Genomic DNA, 21,819 nt, shown 5'->3' with positions numbered 1-21,819 from the left:
AGTGTCCTCAGGACGGACAAATACCTAGAGTATAAGGTCAGTTGGAGACAGATCAGATGAATCACTATCACGCAGCACCAATGTTAGCGAGGGCCCTCCACATGCCTGGTACTTTAATGTCTGTTGTCTGATTCATCTCATTTTCATATGACCCGTGAGGTGAGCACCATTATGACACCCCTTCTACAGACTGGTCAGCTGGTTCAAAGAAGTTCTCATGACTGGAAAGTAGCTTAAAGACTGCAGCCCTGACAGACCCAAAGTCTTTATGCTTTATTATTATGATCCTGGCCTCTAGCCTCCTAGGAATGTGTTGCTAATGGATATAGGCATTATCCATTATCCATTAGATATTCTACACAGGGATATCCATCAGGAAGGAGGTATTAAATAGAGTTAATAAGAGGCCAAGTGGGCCTAAGAAAGTACTTGCCAGTAAGAACTTGCAGCATTAATGATATTAAATGTATAATTTTGTTGTAAAAGATGGGTCTGATCTGGTTCATAATTTGTCCTGCACCAAGTTCTGATGAATTCCACCACAGCACAGTAGAGATTAAGAAATAAATTTTCTTGGACAAAGGGAAACTTCTAGAAGTAAAGGGTCAGCAAAAGATAGGAAAGATATGCTTACTTTTCCACAGAAAAGTGTATCAGAGTGTGGGTAGTCTGGGCCTACATTATACCTGGAGAAATGGCACCCTGTGTTCTCTGTTTTTATTGGATGGGCATGAAAAGGCAGTTGGGTTCATTTTTGTGGGTGTCAAGAGGAAAGTAGGGTGACCACACAAAATGCAGGATGTCCAGTTAAATTTGAACTTGTGACATAAGTGCTGTGACAAAGGAAGATACTGGATTCTTGAGATACAAAAGCATCGGATCTAATTTTATACAGTTCAAGGAAGGCTTCCTAAAGGAGGTCTTTCCCAAAATGATTCTGGACCCCATCTATAGAAGTTGGGGTCTGGACCAGACAATGTCTTTAGTCCTTCCACAGAGTGATAGGACACTGAGCATGACAAATGAATCTTAGGAGAAGGAAGACTATAACTCAGCTGCTAGGCCTACCTGTAAAAGATTAAAAAAAAAAAAAAAAAACTTTTTTAAAGATTTCAAAGAGCCTTGAGAGAGATTTCCCTAGGGTAACCAATCTCCCAGGGTTTGTTGAGGACATTCCAAGTTTTAAACTCCCAAATTAAGTGGTGCTTATAAAGTTATTAGCTGTAGTTACAATTAACTGCTGGGGCCTATGGGATCTCCAATGTGGTCAGGTCTTCTAGAATTGAGAATATGGCTATATCTAGGTTTGAAGTGACTCTTGATCTGGAGAGGGGTATAGAAAATGAGGTGTCAAGTCAGGCACTATGGCACAATTCTTATAGACCCAGCTACTCAGGGCACTGAGTGGGAGGATCGCATGAACTTAGGAGTTCAAGACCAACCTGAGTAACACAATGAGACCTTTCTCCAAAAAGAAAAGGAAAAAACAAAAAGCAAAGCACAAGGAAAATGAAGGCTTCTTGCAGTTCTCCTTGGACTGCTGATTTTCTTTTCCAGTGCCCACTGGTTTCTGTTTCAAGAGGAGGAAAACAAAGAGCCTTCTGGACCACCAGAATGAGCTCGTAGTCATTGTTGCAAAGTCATCCGCCATGAAAATGAAATTGTTTACAGATTCTTTCTGTGGTGTTGCTTTCAAATCTGTTGATTTAAAAAGGAGGGGGGGAAATTATGACCTAAGTGAACCCAAGAGGAGGATGGGTGGGTAGAACAGATGATATTTATGACCCACTGAGATTTTCAATCTCAGCAGCTAAAATGATGAACTTGGTATCACTGGAAATGGAAATAGTTGACTTAACAGATGGTAGGCGGCTCTTGTCAGAGAAGACTGTTCTGAGCATGAGCCTAATTGAGTAGTTCATATCTGTATAAATTAACATTTTTTAAAGCTGTAATATTCTCAGGAGAATTTTTGAGGTAAACATTTAAAGTTTTCCAGGTCTTTCGAGTAGAAAACTTACCATTGGACAAAGGTTAATTTTATCTGTTCAAAAATTATACACTGCAAATTCAAATGGATAGTGATGGGTCTTAAAATGTTGCAGAAATTTGATAGCAGAAGATATACCCTTTTTCTGGCTCTCGTGATGTTTTTCTGTAATTTCTGTTGTTTGAACAGCTCCTTGGGGTAAACATCTGCCTACTTGAAATCTTATTAGAAAAATAACTTCATTTAAATCTTTCCTCATAGTCCCCTCATGCAAATTTCAATATGTAGCTAACCAGACTAGGGGAAAGTGAAGTAATTAGGTATGTCTAATTTTACCTGTTTTTAAATGTGTAGGTAAAATCTCTAGTACTTTTCACATGCAACTGCATGTTTAACATTGACTATATGCCATTTTGTTCTTTAGATTTTTTAAGACTGCTCCAATAATATGTAAAGCTTGTGTGATGTTGTGCTGGGCCCAGTTGTTCTTGGGAACTGTAAAACTAGACACTACTAATTAAACTGACATCTGTAAGTTCAAGTGTAGGGCACACACAGTAGAAAGGAAACACTTCTTTGCTTCTAAGAGAAGAAAACGCTGTAATGGAGGGAATAAGAAAAATCATCTGGGGCCAAGCGAGATACAGAAGGAAGGTTAATTCACAGTGGACTTGTTATCCTAAGATCTCTTGGGGTCAACAAAAAATTGAAGTAAAATTAAAATGTTCTTTGTTTTCAAATTTCAAAAGTAAATATTTATTCATGGTTAAAAAACTTCAAACAGAATGGAAGGATACAAATTAAATGAAACATGTCTTTACCTAACCCTATGGTCCCTACCCCAACTAAGTTCCATTCCCCAGAAGGTATAATTTTCTTATCTTTTCTGTTTTGGTTTTCAGGGACTACCTCCATACATATAAATCATATGATTATAGCAATATTTCTTATGTACTTTACAAAATGTAAATGGATCTAGTAACTTCCCATTATGAAAGATGAGGGATTCAGCCTCGCTCCACTTCATTTCCCACTTCTCACTTTTTGTTATTTATGTTATAAATTTTGGGTCTTGTTTTGGTTACCTTTATAAATAATGTGCTGTAGCCTCTCTTAATCCATCAACTCTGGACAGTATCTCCAGACACCCATTAGGAGAGGAAATATGGCTTCGTCCATTCCTCCTGATAGCAGTTCCATTTCTTTTATACTGTCAGAGTTTCTAGTGTTTATAATTCTATTCTACTCAAATGCAGAGGACCTTAGCAACCCACAGGCTAGTACCCCCAGCCCTGCCTTCATGGATTATGACATTTTTAGAGAGAGAGAGCAGTTTCCCAGTTTATCCTGGAGGTGAATTCCACAGCTGGTAGGACCTTGAGAAAGCAGAGGTTGGGTAGGTGAGGAATGGGATGGGAGACCATTGGCACAGTTGTTTCATAGATAAACCTTCAATTACCACCTGATTTTTGCCTGATTTTTTACTCTTCTTTCTTGCTAGTCATGAACTTTGAGCATCTCTTGAGCTTACCATTTCTCATGTGGAATGGGGACTTTCTGCAATATTTTAATTCATTAATGTGTCTCATTGATTTTCAATCATTTTTAGAAAATTACCCAAATCCCTGACTGTTATAGACTCCCTCACATTCTCAGAATTATTGTAGGTCTATTGATTTTTTGTACTTCATTACTGCCATTTTCCATTTTAGGGGGATATTTGAGAGAGAGGGGACTAACATATGTGCTTGGTCCACCATCTTGAACAGAACGTCTTGCATTTTCCTTCTAATCCTTCCTCTTCAGCTACAACATCTGACTGTTTTGTTTATGTAGAAGTTGGAATGAATGCAGCTCAGACCAGTTATTCCTTGTTCAAAGACATGTGATGTCTTCGCCCCTTCCTAGTGTCTTAGGACTTCTCTGACTCAGCACTCGCACTGTCCAACTACAGTCTTGCTTCTATGTTTTCATAAACACTTTGTTCCAATAAAATGACTGGCTCACTATTTCCTGAAAATAACTTTAATTCCCTAGATTTATCCTTTTGTCCTGCTGCTCACTGGAATGCTCCCCCATCCCCATACCTGCTACTTGAAGTGCTTTCTAGCCTACAGGATAATGATCAGTTGTTTCTCTGAGCTTTTTCTGACCTCTGCCAGAAGTTCTCTCTTGCTCCTCTGAGATCTCATAGCCTTTGCTTTTGTCTATGGGATTTATCAAATTCACTTGGAATTGTGACCATTGTACAATATCTTATCTTCCTTTATCCAAAGTCTCATGGAGGGCAGGGTGTGTGTTAGGCATATTTGTATTATCTATAATTCCTAGAATAGTGGGGAATCAAAAAGGGCTTGAGGATTTCTCACTGGAGCAAAAAATACCTCCTTTTCTGCTCCTAAATATTTGCCAGACATGTTTCTTAGAATTCTTTCTGTATCAAAGGGATTGTTTCCTCAACAATTTGTCTTAAGAATTCTTAGTATCAATTCCTTTCTACACTTTTGAAGATGTTCCAGTTAGTGTTCTATACGAACATAAGGTGAATGGGGATTTCAGTGTGGGATAAACTGGGGTGATGAGAAGTGAGTGAGAAATGAAAATAACTTGTAAAGTTATTCCATTGTTTTACCACAATGGCATTCTCAAGATTCTGTATCACTGAATCTGGATTTTATGGGAAGCTTGGAGTGAAATCTTTAGAGGTAGGTGGTATTGTAGCTGAAAACCTTGCCACTTCAAATCACCCCAACCATGGAAGTCCCATGTGCCCAAACCTGTTCTTGATTCTGCTGAGCTATAAACAGCTCTTTGACTTACCACACAAGTTTGATCCTAACATTTTGCATGTCAGGTGCAGGATGGTCACAGCTCTGTTCTATGAGTCTTCTTCATTCTGGGATGCAGGCAGAACAGTCATTGTATCTGGGATGTGCTGGCCTCTTGACATCAGGAAAGGAACAATGATGACACTATGTGATGACTTGATGAACTTCTCTACTAAAGGAACGTACTCTATAGGGAAGGGAGAAAATAACTGAGAAAATAATATGAATGACCTCAATCCAAAAAATGCATCAGTGGTAATAAAAATACTAACAATAGTAAATAACAAGGAAATAAGTAAAGATACAAATGGTCAGTCCCATAGGCCAACTACTTGCCACATTGTACTTTGTCCTCAAGAGAGCTCTGTGAAGTAACTGGTGGAAAAACACTCAGGTTAATTAATTAGCATAAGGACACTCAACTAATTTAGGTGGCCCCTGGAACCCAGTAAGAAGTAACTGCTTTATCAGTAAAGTAAAGGCTATGCACAAGTAATTACAAAAGCAACAGGTAAAGGTATCGTTTTAGTCAGGTTTTTCACTGCTGTGACTAAAAGGTTCTGACCAGCACAACTGTAGAGGAGGAAAGGTTTATTTGAGGGCTCATAGTTTCAGAGGTCTTAGTTCATAGAAAGCCGACTCCATGTCTCAGGGCTTAAGGTGAGGCAGAACATCATGGCGGAAGGGCGTGGCAGAAGGAAGCAGCTCACATCATCAGGAAGCAGAGAGGCTCTACTCTCCAGCAAAATATATACCCCAAAGCCACGCCCCGTTTCCCACCTCCTCCAGCCACACCCTACCACTTCATTTAATCCCATCAGGTATTAATTCACTGATTGGGTGAAGACTCTTACAACCCAATCATTTCTCCTCTGAACCTTCCTGCTTTGTCACACATGTGAGCTTTTGGGGGTCACCTCACATCCAGACTATAACAGGTATGCTCCCTAAATACTGCATTATTGACAATTTTGGTTCCAACCCTTTGTCTGAAACTGCCTTGGTCCTGACTTTTTGCCTTTCTTTACTTATCAGATCTGGGGCTCATTATCAGGTATTTGACATTATCATTGGGGAAGGGTCTTTTCCAACAGAACTTTCTTCTGTTTCTCTCAGTAAACTTGCCAGGGCAAAGCCAGATGCCTGGAAATCTTGCTCCCATTCATAGTGATAGAAACTGTAAGAGTCAAACAGAAGTCAAACACATAGGTGGCTCATTTGGAAACAGTTTGGGTAAAGTCAAGTTACACTTAGTGACCTTCTATAAATATTCATAGGTAGGGAATCTTCATGGTAATTTATTTTGAATTGAAATTGTTCCCCCTTAGCTTCAAGTTGTCATCTGCTAGGCAGTCCTGGTATTTCATCTTAATGTATAAAAGATCACTTAGTGTTATACTCTGATAATTCCTGAAATCTGTCACCAATCATAAATAACATTGGCTCCCCTCCAACACTTCCAGGAGGCAGAGCACAATGGGGCAAGAAGGTAAATATTCAAAGTACAGGAGGTTGGTTTTGCATCAAACAACACTGAATCATACATTGCAAAACGTTAATATAATTAGGAGCCTGTTTATCTCCTTATCTGCATTATGGGGGTGTGGAGGGGTATTCACAATGAAAGCCCTCGTTTATCTTCATGAGGTAAATTGCCTGTATAATTCATGAGTGAAAAGCAAAGCAGGGGCCAGAGCTGAGACACAAGTTGCTTATACAAGTCATCTCTAATGCATTTAAATGCTTTCTTTCTCCCCAGTCTCTGGCCTATCCGTTTGTCAGGCAAATAGTGTTGATTTGGTTAGAGTTCACTGTAGTTCTGATTTTTACATCAAAATTGGAAAGTCACTATTGTAAGCATTAAGTGTTTTACTTAGGTATTAAAGTTCCTCTGATTGCTAAGCCCATAATTAAGAGAGGAAGGAAATCCATACCCATTTGGTAATCATGTGGCAAAAGCAAGCAGGAGTCTAGATAGAGTACTTCTGTATAAACGGGAATCACTGAGGAGACTCTGAGAAAATAAAGAAAGGCAAGTGAACTATGTGGTTGTAATGCCAAAGGGAAGGGGAAATCAGGGAATTTTGGAAGTGGGGTGCGGTCAGCACAGGGTCTGTGATTGAATTGCTGTACCTCCCCACTCAACACACACACACACATACAGTAAGTGGCAACAGCATTAGTCAAAGATTCAGCCTTGATTGCTGGGGATCCATGGACCTGTCATTTACAGCATCATTTTTCTCACCTGTAAAATAGGGATACTGATACCTCTCTCATAAAATTGGCACGAGAATTAAAGGAGGAAGTGGTATAAAGTTTTCAGAACTTGATAATTATTGCTAAGATTAGCCTTAGCCCACCAACTCTGTAAGACAGAGATCTTGTCTGTCTTACTACCGTATCTGTGACTCAAGAATGGTTTCTGGCTTATTATGGACCCTCAACAAACATTTGTTGAAAGAATGAATTTTAAAATGGCAGTAATAAATGAATAAAAATGAGGAGCTTGAAAGAAAATGGTGTGCCTGAGACATTGGTTCTTGAGTGAAAAGAAGATATCTGGTTAGATAGTATGGGAAACATGGATGTGAAGAAGTAAAACCCAAAGGAGGGCAAACCTGTTTCAGATATTATAGAATTAGCAGAAATAGGGTCTTGAAGGAAAGTAAGATTTCTTTATTATCTCAGGAATTTTTATTTTATATTATACATTAATAGTCTGTAGAGTGATGTCCGCAATAAATGAAAGAGATCACTTATGAGGGAACAGTAGAGATTTAGAGATGTGTAGTGAGACAATATGGCGCAGGGTGTGGCATTCCAGAGATAAACTGAGCGTGCCATCTTGATCTGTTTATCTTACTCCAGTTCTCTGACAACCTACAACAAAAGTACAGACCTTCCTCAAAGCCCCAGATATGTAGAATCTCAAATAAGTTCTTTAGGCACATACTCACACAGTCTTGTTTGAAAGCATAGCGTAGTCAAGTTTTATTATGATGTTTTTGTACAGCTGTGATTGGAAAAAATCTCCATGATTTTGCTGCTGGCTCTATACTTTGAATGATCAGCCTTTATGATTTGACTGTTCTACGCTTTTAAGATACTAAGTTAGATTTTAGAGGAATGGACAGTGGCAGTTAAACAACTTAAAACTTACCTAATGTGAAGTTATGGCATTTTAAGCTATTGCCAACATTATACGAGATAGAAAAAGAATTACTGAAGTTATCCAAATTAACATTGTAGTTTTGAACAGGGTTCTAGAATGTAAATTTCCACAAAAACAAGATTTCTATAAGAGGGTTAGGATGTGATTGTGATCAAAGTCAAAGTGATATGATATTCTGGGATGTCTGCAGTCTGCCTTTTGATGGGGTACACATAATATTATTCAGTGTACATTAAATATTAGGTTATATAGAGCTTAAGGCAAAGCAAAGTGAAATTACTTGCATTTTGTTGAAAAATGAGTCACTAAAGGCTCCAGAAATTGAAGTCTAGACAGGGCGAGTGAATAAACCAGGCAACAGCCAAGTCAGTAATTGCAATTGATTCAGACAGCTTTGACTACATCATTCAGTGCTACTGAGGAAGGCCATCTGAAGGACCAGCTCAGAAGGGCAGGTTCCCTCCTTTCTCCAGGTGGGTCCTAGGCTCCCTCATCTGCATGAAACTACCAGAGAAAGAAATGAGGCATAAGTAGCATAATGGAAACTTTAATAGTGATGTCATGGGGGCAGGACTGAAGTGCAGAATTCTGTGTGGTGTCTTCCTATGGGAATTGATCTTCCTACAGACTAACTGGCAATTGTTCACTTTGAAGTCCACCCAAATTCAGTGGGGACCTCATAATTTCTCAACATGTAAATTTGGGTTCCTCTCCATAGCAAGTTATGAAGAATTTCAAAGGAGAGATGAAGTTTTTACTTAGGAAAATATCCTTTATAGGGCCAAGGGTAGGGTAGTCCCCAAGCTCTTACCAATTAGGAGACATCTTCCTTAGAATTGGGAGGTAGAAGCTGTGTCTAATTTTGTTCACTATGCACACATGCCTTGTACAGATTATGGTATTCACTAATGTTTGTGGAACTCATCTTACTAAAATTCCTGTAGAGAAAGTAATTCTTTAATGTAGTTGTTTCCTTTAAAGTCACTTCATTAGGTCTTCCTCGAAGAGTAAATGCTGAATTCTGTGCTTTTCCTGGCTTGACTTTATAGAATTTGTTTTCTTTGGGGGCAATATTCCCCATTAGTTAAAATAAAATACAAAAACCATTCATCTCAATCAAAAACAAAAGAAGGCAAATATCCATACCAGATCAATAACCAGGCCAGGGATGACTATAAGGAAAGATGCCTGTGTCAAACAAACCCAGCAGCCCCAAGGTTGGGGCTGATAGGAGACATGAGATGGGGCGGGGCTCCTGATCCAATCCAGAGCCCTGGGTTCTGCCTTCGTCTGGAGGATATCTCTGCTGCTCTGACAGTTACTCATCAGTCTCTTGTTTGAGATCTCCCACTTCTTAACCCACTCTTCTCATCTCACTGAGATGGGTTGTAACTTCTCTCAAGTCTCATAAATACTGAAGGGAAGAAAGTAAAGGAGCATAAAATATGATTGCCGGGTACACATCTAATAACAGTGCTTTTATTTTATACTAAATTTTTTATCTAGTCAATAGAGAGAGAACCTTGAAGCTTGGGGAGGATGTGTATGTGGGTGGGAGGGACTTTTCATCCTCAGAGAGAGTGGATTCTGAGATGTTCTAAGGAGATATAGCAGTTGATTTAAAACTGAGGACTCCTGACACATAATGACTTCCTCTCCAGGGCCTTGTCTGCTGTCTCCTGAACTGTGTTGTGGAATGGCAGCTCAGTCCTCCTTCCTGAGGCCCCCGTAACTCTCAGGCACCCTGCATGCTCTCAGACTGAGCTGCTGATCCAGGGGGCACGCTCCTGACTTGGTCTGACCTGTTTTATTCTCTTCTGCTCCTCGTCTCTATGAAAGGACCTGTAGCCTTCTAAAATGCTGAGTGGTAGTGTTCCGACTAGTCTCCAATAAAAGTGCCAGACTGGGTCAGCCCTCTTCCTGCTCCATCTGTGGATTCATCCAGTAGCATTCTCCATCTCATCCATAGCAGGAGTCAGAAGCTTGCTGGATTCAGATACACTATTGGTTTTGGCCCTGGGTGTAGTTTCTCTTGTGCTGGGCTAGCTCACACTTGGGGTAAGGGTGTGGAGTCAAGACCCAGACTGAGGGAGTTGGGTGGAAGTAAGCTTGTAGCAAGCAGCCTGCAAACTCATATATTGTAGGAACAGCTATACATTTTATAGGTTTCTTGCCCAATCACAATGTGCCTGGGAGATCAGACCACCAGGTTCCTATACGGGTTCCCTTGGTAACACTGAGTCAACTTGGGGAAGTTATTTACTTTCCTAGGTAGGAGAAGTAGAATGCTCCTCCTTGCAGGTTTATACACTTGAGATGTTCACTGCTGCCAGCCAAGAACTAGGATTTCTCCCAACACCTGGGGCTGTCAGGTTGGACAACTGATGGGCTTCAGGCCTAGAACTAGGTTCTGTTTCTCTTTCTTTCCATTACCAAGCTGATGGAAAAAAGGCTTGCCAGTGGTTATTTGCCTCGGCAGCTTCCTGCCCTTGGATACGGTCAATGGCTTTTTGAGGAGTAATTATTGAACACCTTCCATCCTCAGACACTGCTGTAGGTGTTGGGGATGAGGAAATGGTAGATTAGGGGCTGCAGGTTCTGGGAGGTTCTAGTAGTCCAGGAGCAAATGTCGTCACTCACTGTGCTGACTCAGAGGACTGAACATTCATCCTGCAACTTAATGCTAAAAGGTCTGCTTTTTTATGACTTAAATATTTTGGCAAATAAAGAAATTCATATTTTTGTCACTAATAGAAGTTATGCTCAAATGTCCAGATTTATTTCTTCTTTCCTCAATAACAAGTCCCCAACTATCAACTATCTGAGGGTCCAGGGAACAACCAGTTTCCAGGTCTGCTCTGTGTGTCTCTTCTTCCTTCCAGCAGAGACCCTGGCACCGCCATAGGAGGAAGGGAAGATGCATCAAACCTTTTTTCTAAAAAGGCCTTTGTTATTTCAGAAATAAAGAAGCCATGGGGAATAGGATCATCAGGGGAGCTGATGTAGAGGCCAGAATTCTGGAAGACCAATCTGTTCTGAGCAGCCTACCACTCCATAAAGAATAACAAGTTGAAGAAACTTTTTGGCCTATTTCTGTTTCTTGGACCTCTGAAATTTCATCATTGTAATACAATGCATCCCTGGACAGCCTGGTCTGGAGAAGCTCTTCACTCTATGTGTTGTGCCCTGGAATAATCCCTTAGGTCATCTATATATTAACAAAATCTCTTGTTATGATTTGGATATGAGGTGTCTTCTGAGAGTTCATATGTGAGACAATGCAAGAATGTTTAGAGGCGAAATGATTAGGTGAGGAGAGCCTTAACTTAATCAGTTGATTAATCCACTGGTATTCATTAATTGGGTGGTAATTCTAGGCAGGTAGGGTGGCTCGTAGTGTAGGTCACTGGGAATGTGACTTTGGCATTTATGTTTTGTCCTTGGTGAGCAGAGTTCACCCTTTCTGATTCCTGGTTTCATGTTGTAAACTTTTGTCCTCCACCGTGACCTTCCACCATAATGTTCTGCCTCATCTAAGGATCAGAGCTATGAAGTTGGCCAACTATGAACTAAACCTCTGAAACTGTGAGCCAAAATACACTTTTCATCCTTAAGTTGTTCTTGTCAGGTCTTTGGTTACAATGACATAAAAACTAAAATATCTTTTATTAACAACCATCTGTATAAAAACAACCTTTTTAAACAGATCTAAACTTCTGGCAGGGCAATGATGTGAGACTGGCTAGTCCCACATTCATATGAATGAGCTGGGCACGTTGTGATATCCTAAGCATCTGAGAAGAGGTAAGTCCTATGACTCAGAGGGATGAGGGGGAGGGCCTGGGGAAATAGTGACTGGCATTTGAGGGTTCACTGTGGATTAGATCATGTGGGAGGAATTCTAAAAGGCAGGAAAGGACTGAAGAAAGGAAAGTGTGAGGAATCTAAAGCCAAGTATGTCCTTTTTGAAAGATGATACAAGATGGCTCTGGGACAGAAAAGTCAGAAGAATTTCACTTTCTCCTTTTCTTTCTCTTTTCACCCAAATGACCTTAGAGATAGGATTGAAGTACATTATGAGTTAAGTAGGCATTGAGGAATTGGTTTGGCAACTTAATCACCATGAGGAATATTGCTTCTATGGGAAATATGTTTTGATTTCCAGACAACTGACTAAGATATGCCACTCTCCAAAGTAGCCAATTGCTTATTCCTGTGTTCACTTTTATAGGAACTTGAAACTTATATAAAGCTTTCAAATTTTGAAGGTTTACAAATGGGATCATATTTGAATTCTTGGCCTTGTTAGACAAATTTTTGACCTGTTACGATTTTGTGGTACTAAGCTCTGCATACATTGTTTCTACTAAAATTTCTAAGCTGGTTTTTAAGAAAAGCTCTCTAGTCTATCAACATCATAAAGTGCCTATATTTTGAAAAAACAAATCCAAAGAATACAATTATAGAGAAGCCATGAACAATGCAAATTAACTTAATTATGGGTATAAATATACTTAAACTAAATTATTGTCAGTGTGGTCTATTTTGAGGAGCCTGCAATACTTTCCTGGGCAACAGATCCCTACCTTCTCTGACCACACTGACTGAAACTACCATGATGATTGTGGCATCCTCAGGTCAGGAAAGCTTTGTTGTGAAAGGACTGTAATGTGGTATGAGAGGAAGAACAGAGATTATTTTTTAATACAATACATCCAAAAGCACTTGTCCCCCTATTTCAACATGAAATGAAATGATGCACATGAACACATATTGTACATTGTAAAACACATTTAAAACCTACCTATCAGCAGGGACCAAATAATTAATCATTAAAAAACAATCCACTTTACTTGGGGACAAATTCTTTTTTGTTGTTGTTGTTCTTTATAGTTATACATGACAGTAGATTCTATTTTGACATTTATACAAATTCTTATGTGACATTGGAAATAAGAATGAACAATAGAATAATTTTTGTTATTTTTTTGTTTTGTCTTTGCTTTTATTTTGTTTCACTTTTTTTTTTTTTTTTTGGTAGTTCTCTGCCTGAATGTTATTTCAATTTTTCTCTAAAACCGTGAACATACATAAAACTTTGGTCTGATTCTGCAGTCTAAACTTTTGTGCCAACATGATTTTAAGGAGTGAATCCCAAGGAAGAGGAGTGAGGCAGAAGAGGAGGGAGGGAAAGCTCCTAATATGACTACCTGTCATGATCACCTGATTTCTTGGTGTTACAGGAAGCTTTGGAGAGGGACACATGATGCCACTGTATCTCTCAGCCATCTCTCTGGAGGAGAAAGGGAGAATTATTTCACTGGTCTCCATCTCCTATTGATCAAAATGTTCTTGCACAGTTTGATAATACACTTCACCTCTCAGTCGTGTATTTGCGCATGCTGAGCAGCAACAGGGAAGCATGAGGGTGTTGACAGGGCCTAGGTGGAAGAGGAGGCATCTAAGAGACTAGAGGTACTAGACCTGGAGCAGCAACAGCCATAGCAGGCAAGTTCTATAACTGTAAGCAACCCAGTTGCATGGGTCAGGGTGAAGCATACATCCACACAGGACAGAACAGAGCCTAGAAGGATGCACTCTAGACAAACCCTGTTGCCACTTGTGCAGAACACGCTTTTGAAAAGGGAGGATATTTTTTATTCTAGTATTGCAGGGAGCAGTACAGAAGCCAACAGCAATGGAGATAATTAGAGGTATGGAGTTGATCAAAACTTGACTGGTCATGAACAGATTGAGTAATGCAGATAGAGTAAGAATTTTCTGCAAATTGATATTTCAGCTATATTACAAGGGAGCATCTTGAAATATATCAGTGTGGTGGGGGCAAGAATGCACAAAAGACAAGCTGATGATGCAGAGGCAAAGGTCTCCTAAACCATGGCAAGACTATGGCTTTCCAGTCTTGACTAAGCTTCATCAAGTCTAAAGACAACGATTGACCAAAAGGTCTGTTATTTTGGGATTTTTGGTTGAATGTTCATGTTTATTCTGGCAACTGATGTTTATTGAGAGTCTCCTGAAGGCCTGGCTCTGATCTAGGCTCCAGGCACATGGCAGTTTCTACCCTCATGGTCCTTAGATCTAGTGCAGGAATATGGGCAATAGTATAGAGAGAAATGAAGTAGGATAGATGAAGGGTGTATGGCACAGGGGCAGTTTGATAAAGAACAGTCAAAGAAATCCTTTGCAATGAGACAACTTCCAAGCACAGAGCCTGGAAGAAGAAGAAGTATGCTGAGTATTTGGGGGAAGAGGCATCTATGTAGAGGGAACAGAGAATGCCTACTTGGCATTGGGGAGGAGATACATGTTCACGTGATGAGAATATACACAGGTGCAAGTTTTCCAGAGTAAAACATTAGCAAATTGCAAAAGTTCCCTTACCATAATCTAGATATTATTAGTTTTACTGTCAACATAAATGTCAGAACTCTAGACAACTCTGTGCTATTATTCAAAAGATATAACTGAAAATGGTAGATCAATGGACAAGGGCAGTCAAAGCCCCAGCATCCCTGGCCCACCAACAGTGAATATGCAAATGTGATCCATCTGGGCAGGTAGGAAGGACATGTCAATGGATGGATGTCACCACCAGCTGCATGCAGACAGCAGAGGTTCTTGGGGGACATAGGACACTGGACAGGTATAGTTTAAGGTTGAGTTGATAAGGAAGAAGGTCCTACCAGCGTTTCACAGCTACAGGGTTGGGACTTTTTTTTTTTTTTTTGGTACCAGGGATTGAACCCAGGGGTGCTTAACCACTGAGCTACATCCCCAGTCCTTTTTATTTTTTATTTTGAGACAGGATCTCACTAAGTTACTTAGGACCTTACTGAATTGCTGAGGTTGGCTTTGAACTTGTGATTCTCCTGTCTCAGCCTCCCCAGCTGCTGGGATTACAGGTATGTGCTACTGTGTCCAGCCTGAGGACTTTTTTAGAATGATTTGAATAATATAGATTTAAAACCAGTCATTGAGAAAGGGGAGAGAGAAGAGAGAGGAGAGAGGAGAGAGGAAAGAGAGAGAGAGAGAGGGAGATGGGTTAGAATACCTTTTGTGTATGGCATCTATCATTGTTGCTTCTAGCTGAAGTAGGGCTGCAGAGTCCTGGTCTACCAGCTTGGTGGAGGTAGTAATAGGGCAAGACAATGAGAACCATTGTGGATGAAGAAGGCATTAAAGAGTACCACAGGGAGTCAGGCATGGTGGTACATGCCTGTAATCCTAGCACCTCTGGATACTGAGGCAAGAGGATCGCAAGTTCAAAGCCAGCCTCAGCAATTTAGCAAGGCCCTAAGTACTTAGAAAGACTCTGTCTCAAACTGAAAAAATAAAAAAAAAAGGATGGCAATGTGGCTCAGAGGTTAAGCACCCCTAGGTTCAATCTCTGGTTCAAAAAAAAAAAAAAAAAAAAAAAAAAGATTATCAAATGGACTTGTGTAGTCACTCCCAAATGTGACCACTACACACTGACTCAACCTCACTTAACTCACCCTCATGCCCTGAAGCATGACTGTTTTGCTCATTTCTTATTGCCTGAGACTTGAAAGTGTGTCTGATGTGACCCTTAGGAAGGTGAAGAGGAAATCACAATGGTGGAGCAGCCTGGGACTGGTGGAAGCAGGGGAGCTCTAATGAAAACCAGACATTTTGCATCATGCCAAACCTGGACCTCTCAACCTAAGAATGAATGTCAAACATGTGGAAATAAGTAATAAGGCAAAAATTCAGATAGCGCATACTCATGGGGATGTGCACATGACTAGACCTCAAATGGGTATTTTGACAGCACTGAAGAACCTCTGCCATGCATGTATTTGCTTGGAGGTCTAGGTTATTTTTCAAGGTTTATAACTTGGCTATAAAAAATATATTTGTGACATTTTAAGTCCCAGTCTGAGAGCAAATTTTGATTTTTAAATACAAATTTATCATTCCAAAACTCACTCTGGCACCTTTTTAAGGCTTGATGAATTGTTCCAAAGATGTTTATTGCTTTTAAGTCTCCATTTTATTGCCAAGCTTGTAAGATGTAAACTGCTTTGAATTTTGTTAAGATGGTGAGTGATTAGGCAGTGACATGACTTTAAAACAGAAAACAGCAAAGAGATTTAACTGGATTAAGAGAGAATAGTACATTTTATGTAGTTAGGCTGCTTCTAAGAATTAAAATATGCCTCCTCTGAATATGTTTTTCCATCATGTAATATAATAAGGGAGTTCCAAAAATATCACTGTGTTCTTTAGAAGAAAGGGTAATAATTTGTTCTGTGTCAATTGCAATATTGTGTGTTTCAAATAGTTTTCAGCTGGGATCTCTAAGTTCTGAACAAATATTATCCAAATCACCTAGTGTTGAATACATGTTGCCATGGCTGATCACTGATTACATACGGCAGTAAGTTGCAAGTCAGTACCCTTGAAGTTGGCTCAGTTCCTTAGGACCCAATGTCAAGTGGCTCAGAACATCTGGGTGCTTCTCAGGCCAAGAGCTTCTTTAAACTGCCAAACTCAATGTTAAGTATCTGACTGCCTTCAAAAAGTGCAGCTGTACAAATTGATACATTCTAGGTTTTCATGATTCTGATTGCAAGTTCCAGAAGTCAACTCAGGTAAATAAAGTAAATGAAGGCAATTTATTATGAAGTACCTGAGATTTTACAGAACACAAAGATGGGAACATAACCAGATCTCAGGAAAGATTGGAATGGGGAATAGCAAGTCTCTGGAAACTCAGACAGAATTACCATTGAGGTCCTGAAATCTAGTACTCCTCATGTTTGTCCTTAGATGTTTACTTTCCCTGAAGACTAATTCCTCTGCTCCTCCATCTCCATGACATAATGTGATCATCCTTGAATTCCCTGTTTTTATGTTTTAATTGTTGCCTTTCCAAAAGAGCACCGCTGCTGTTCCTCTCTATTAGTAATAAGTTGATTTGTAATAAATTAAACCAAAAGTTAGTTACTTAAAACAACAAATGCTTATCATCTCATATTTTTTTTAGGGACATCGATTCTTGTGGCTTATGCTGTGATTTAGATACATGGTGTTCCCTAAATCCATGTTTGAGACAATGCAAAAATTTTCAGGTGTGAATGATTAGATTATGATAGCTTTAAGATAAATGGTGGATTAATCCATTGCTATAGATTAACTAGGTGGTAACTATGGCAAGTAGGATATGGCTAGACAAGATAGATCACTGGGAACATATCTTTGGGGTTTATATTTTGTTCTTGGTGAGCAGAAATCTCTCTGCTTCCTGGTTGCCATGGCCTGAGCTGCTGTCCTGTACCATTTCTTCTTGACAAGATGTTCTTGCCTCATCTCAGGTCCAGAGCTAAGGATTTGGCTGATCATGAACTGAACTTCTGAAATAAAGAGCCAAGATAAATTTTTTATCCTCCACATTGTTCTTGGCAGGTATAGTGGTCACATTAATGCAAGATCTGACTAAAACAGAAACTGGTACCAAGAAATAAAGTTGTTGCTGTGATTAATCTGACCATATGGTTCGTAAACCTTTGAAACTGGTTTGTGAGGCTGGGGGTTGCAATTTTGAAAAGTTTAGAGATGCAATCTAGAAAGCTTTAGAATATTGTGAGTAGAGCATAATGGGCAATTCTAGTGGGAGAAAATAACACCATAATTCCTATGGGACCGTGGACAGTAAAGACTGGGTTCATGAAGTTTCAGAGGAGGAGGACTCTGTTAGAAATTGAACAAGAGACAATTCATATTATTTTCTGGCAAATAAATTGTCTACCTTTTGTCCATATTCTGAGACTTTTTCTGAGGCTACATTTAAAGGTGATGTACTAATTAATCTGGTAGAGGAATTTTAAGTCAGCACAGCATTCAGGGGTTGGCCTGGATATTGCTGGTGGCTTTTAGGAGAATTTTCCATGATAATTAGGAGCAGAAAGCAGAGCAGAAAGATTTTTTAAATTTCAGTTTGGCCAGACAAGTGGAGTAAAATTGGGCTAAGCAAGTTGCAGTTGTTAAAGATGTTACTGCCACTAAAGAGATACTTTGCATAGAGATAATAGAAAAAATGGCTTGAGGGTCTCTTAGGAATTGGCAAGACCACACCCATCTCAGGCTCAAGAGTGTAAAAGTAAAAAATTACTTGAGAAGAGATTATGGAGGCACTCTACTTGCAGAGGGAAACCTAAGAGGTTTGTTTGCTATGCTCAGATACCCAGGTACTCAGAAACTGCTGCAGCCATGGTCCCAGGAAGGTTGGTTACTACTTGGATTGGTAGCAGATGTTGGCATGAACTTGGTAGTGCTGGTTCTTGAGGAATGCAGGATGCTGGAGTTAGAGGTCATGCAGAATTTCACTGAGATTTAAAAGAAAGATCTGGGAGGCCAGGCAAAGTGTAGCAGAATTGGAGTCCCTATGAGCTACCCCTGAGTAGGTGATGCATGAAGATGTGAGAATGAAACCAAAGTTGCAGTGGAGAATCCTGAGATTAAGAGATTCCAGGAATGTTGAACATCTGCCAGGAAAATCTGCAAGAATCAAGCAGAAACAAACCAAGAGAAACCATGTGAGCCGAAGCCAGCAAGACCATAGGGGCAGAGCTGAACAAGTCTTTCAGAGAAAACATCATGATGTGATGTGACCCAGATGCTGGATTTGTAACTTCAAGACTTGTTTGCCCAACTGGATTTTGGTCTTGCTTTGGTTCTGTTCTATGCCTCCTCCCCCTTATGGAAATGTTTACTATATGCCATTATATATTGGATATATGTAACTTGCTTTTGATCTTGACTCTCACAGTTTGGAGTTTGCCTTGAGCCTTGGATGAGATTTTGGACTTGGATTTGAACAATGCTATAACTGTTAAGACTGTGGAGACTCTCAGCAATGGACTAAATGCATTTTGAATTGTGAGATGGGCCTGAGCTTTTGGGGGTCAGAGGTAGAATGTTATAATTTAGATATGAGGTGTCACAAAAATTCAAGTGAATTGATGCAAGAATATTGAGAGATAAAATGATTAGATTATTAGAGATTTAAGATAATCAGTAGATTAATCCACTAATATGGATTAACTTGGTGGTAACCATAGGCAACTAGGGTGTGACTAAAGGAAGTATGTCCTTGGGAGTATGCCTTTGGAATTTATATTTAGTCCTTGGTGAGCAGAGCTCTCCACTTTCATGTCCTGAACTGATTTTCTCAGCCATGCCCTTCTGCCATGCTGCTATGTCTCACTGTGAGCCCAGAGTTATGGAGTCAGTCGACTATAGACCGAACCTCTGAAATCATGAGTCAAAATAAACTTCCTTCTCTACATTGTATTTGTCAGGCATATTGGTCATGATGAAACAGAAGCTGACTGTAACAGCTTATCTGGTGGTTTTTCCTCAAAATCTCATTCAAGCTTCACTGATGGGACATGATTCCAACATTACTCACTTAGGTATTGGTAGGATTCAGTTCCTTGAAGCTTATTGGACTCATTGGTTGTTAGTCTTTCAATTCCTTACAAGGTGATTCTCTCCATAGGGCCACTCATTTCATGATCGAGCAAGTGACAGAGATTAAAAAAGGATAGCAAAACAGAAATCTCTTTTGAAACAATCTCAGAAGTGACATCTCATCACTTTCACCTTTTCTATTTGTTAGGATGAGATGTTAGGTACAATCCACACTTTAGGACATAAATTCCAGTAGATTAAGTTCATTGGAAGCTTTTTCAAATACTCTTTCTTTGTTCTTTCCCTGTGTTATTTCTTTCCCAATTTCAAATCCATGGACAAAGGCCTCTGACCTACTCATCTTGGGTAAGGGCCTTATTGTTGTTCCAATCATTGGTAAAGGAAACCAAAATTATAGTGTACATGGTGTGCATGGTGGTGGTAGGACTAGGGGAAGACAAAAGGGACCAGTGTGGAAGGTATGTGAAGAGTATGGATCAGAGCAAGACGCTCCAAAATGTAACCACAACTAGTTCACTCAACCTCTCAATTTCCCAGAAGACCATTTACCTCTCCAAAAGCCTGGTTAGGTATGGGCAAGTTTTCTGGACAATTCAAATACTTGATGTCTTTAATCCTAAAGTATATGTGTATGCGTGTGTGTGTGTCTGTGTGTGTGTGTGTATGTGTGTATGTGTGTGTGTGGGTGTGTGTGTGTGTTTTGAACTTTCTGTCATTGTAACAAAATACCTGATATATCACATTTTAAGATGGAAAGTTGATTTTAGATCACAGTTTTGGGAGTTTCAGTCCATGTTTGGTTAACTCTTACTTTTGGGAAGGTGGTAAGGAACATTTGGTGGAAGAGGCCTATTTACTTTATGGCAATTTGGAGGTAAAGAAAAAAGCAGAAAGGGACTAGGATCCCAATATTCCCTTAACAGAATGCCCCCCTAGACCTAACTTTCTTCTGGTAGACTCCAACTCTTGAAGGTTCGGTGCCACAGGCTTGGAACAAAGCCTTTACAATATAGGCCTTTGGGGAACATTTCAGATCCAAACTATAGCAGTTATTAAAGTAAAGTGATTTTTAAGAAATTCATTCCATGTGCCATTATTCTTTTTTTTAAAAAATTGTTTTTCATTTTTAAAAATTATTGTCAAATATACATAGCATATAATTTAATCACTTGAACTTTTTAAGTGTGTAGTTCATCAACATTAGTTACATTCACACTGTTGTATGACCTTCATCAACATCCATTTCTAGGACTTTTTTTGTTTTACTTTCCAAAATTGAAACTCTGTATCCATTAAACAAGCAACAATAGGTGTTGGCATGGATGTGGGGAAAAAGGTCCACTCATACATTGCTGGTGGGGTTGCAAATTAGTGCAACCACTCTGGAAAGCAGTGTGGAGATTCCTTAGAAAACTTGAAATGGAACCACTATTTGACCCAGCTATCCCACTCCTTGGCCTATACCCAAAGGACTTAAAATCAGCATACTACAGAAATGCTGCCACATCAATGTTCATAGCTGCTCAACTCACAATAGCCAGATTGTGGAACCAACCTAGATGTCCTTCAATTGATAAATGGATAAAGAAATTGTGGTGTATATATACGATGAAATATTACTCAGCCATAAAGAATAATAAAATTGTGGCATTTGCAGGCAAATGGATGAAATTGGAGAATATCATGCTAAGTGTGATAAGCCAATCCCAAAAAACCAAAGGATGAATGATCTCACTGATAAGCGAATGATGACACATAATAGGGGTGGGAAGGAGCAAGAATGGAGGAAGGAGGGACTGTATAGAGGGAAAAGAGTGGTGGGAGGGGTGGGGGGAAGGAAAAATAACAGAATGAATCAAACACCATCACCCTAGGTAAATGTATGATTACACAAATGGTATGCCTTAACTCCATGTACAAACAGAGAAACAACATGTATCCCATGTTTTTACAATAAAAATAAATTTAAAAACCCAATAATATCTAATTTTACTGTCTTCTAGACTCGAACAACCACCATTCTGCTTTGTCTCAGTGAGTTTGACAATTCTAGGCACTACAAGTAAGTGGAGTCACTATATTTTCCTTTAATGACTAGCTCTTTTCACTTAATTTAATGTCATTATGGTTCATCCATGTTGTATCATGTATCAGAATTTCCTTCTTTTTAAAGGTCAAAAATATTCCATTGTATGCATACATCAAATTTTGTTCATCCATTCATCTGCCAGTGGATGTGGGTTGTTTCTACCTTTGGCAATGGAGAATAATGTTACTATGGCTGTGTGTGTACGAATATCTCTGTGAGTTCCTGCTTTTAATACTTTTTGTTATTTACTTACAGGTGG

This window comes from Sciurus carolinensis, chromosome 5 (assembly GCF_902686445.1).
Source record: "Sciurus carolinensis chromosome 5, mSciCar1.2, whole genome shotgun sequence".
Taxonomy (NCBI): Eukaryota; Metazoa; Chordata; class Mammalia; order Rodentia; family Sciuridae; genus Sciurus; species Sciurus carolinensis.
This window is presented reverse-complemented; position numbering follows the sequence as displayed.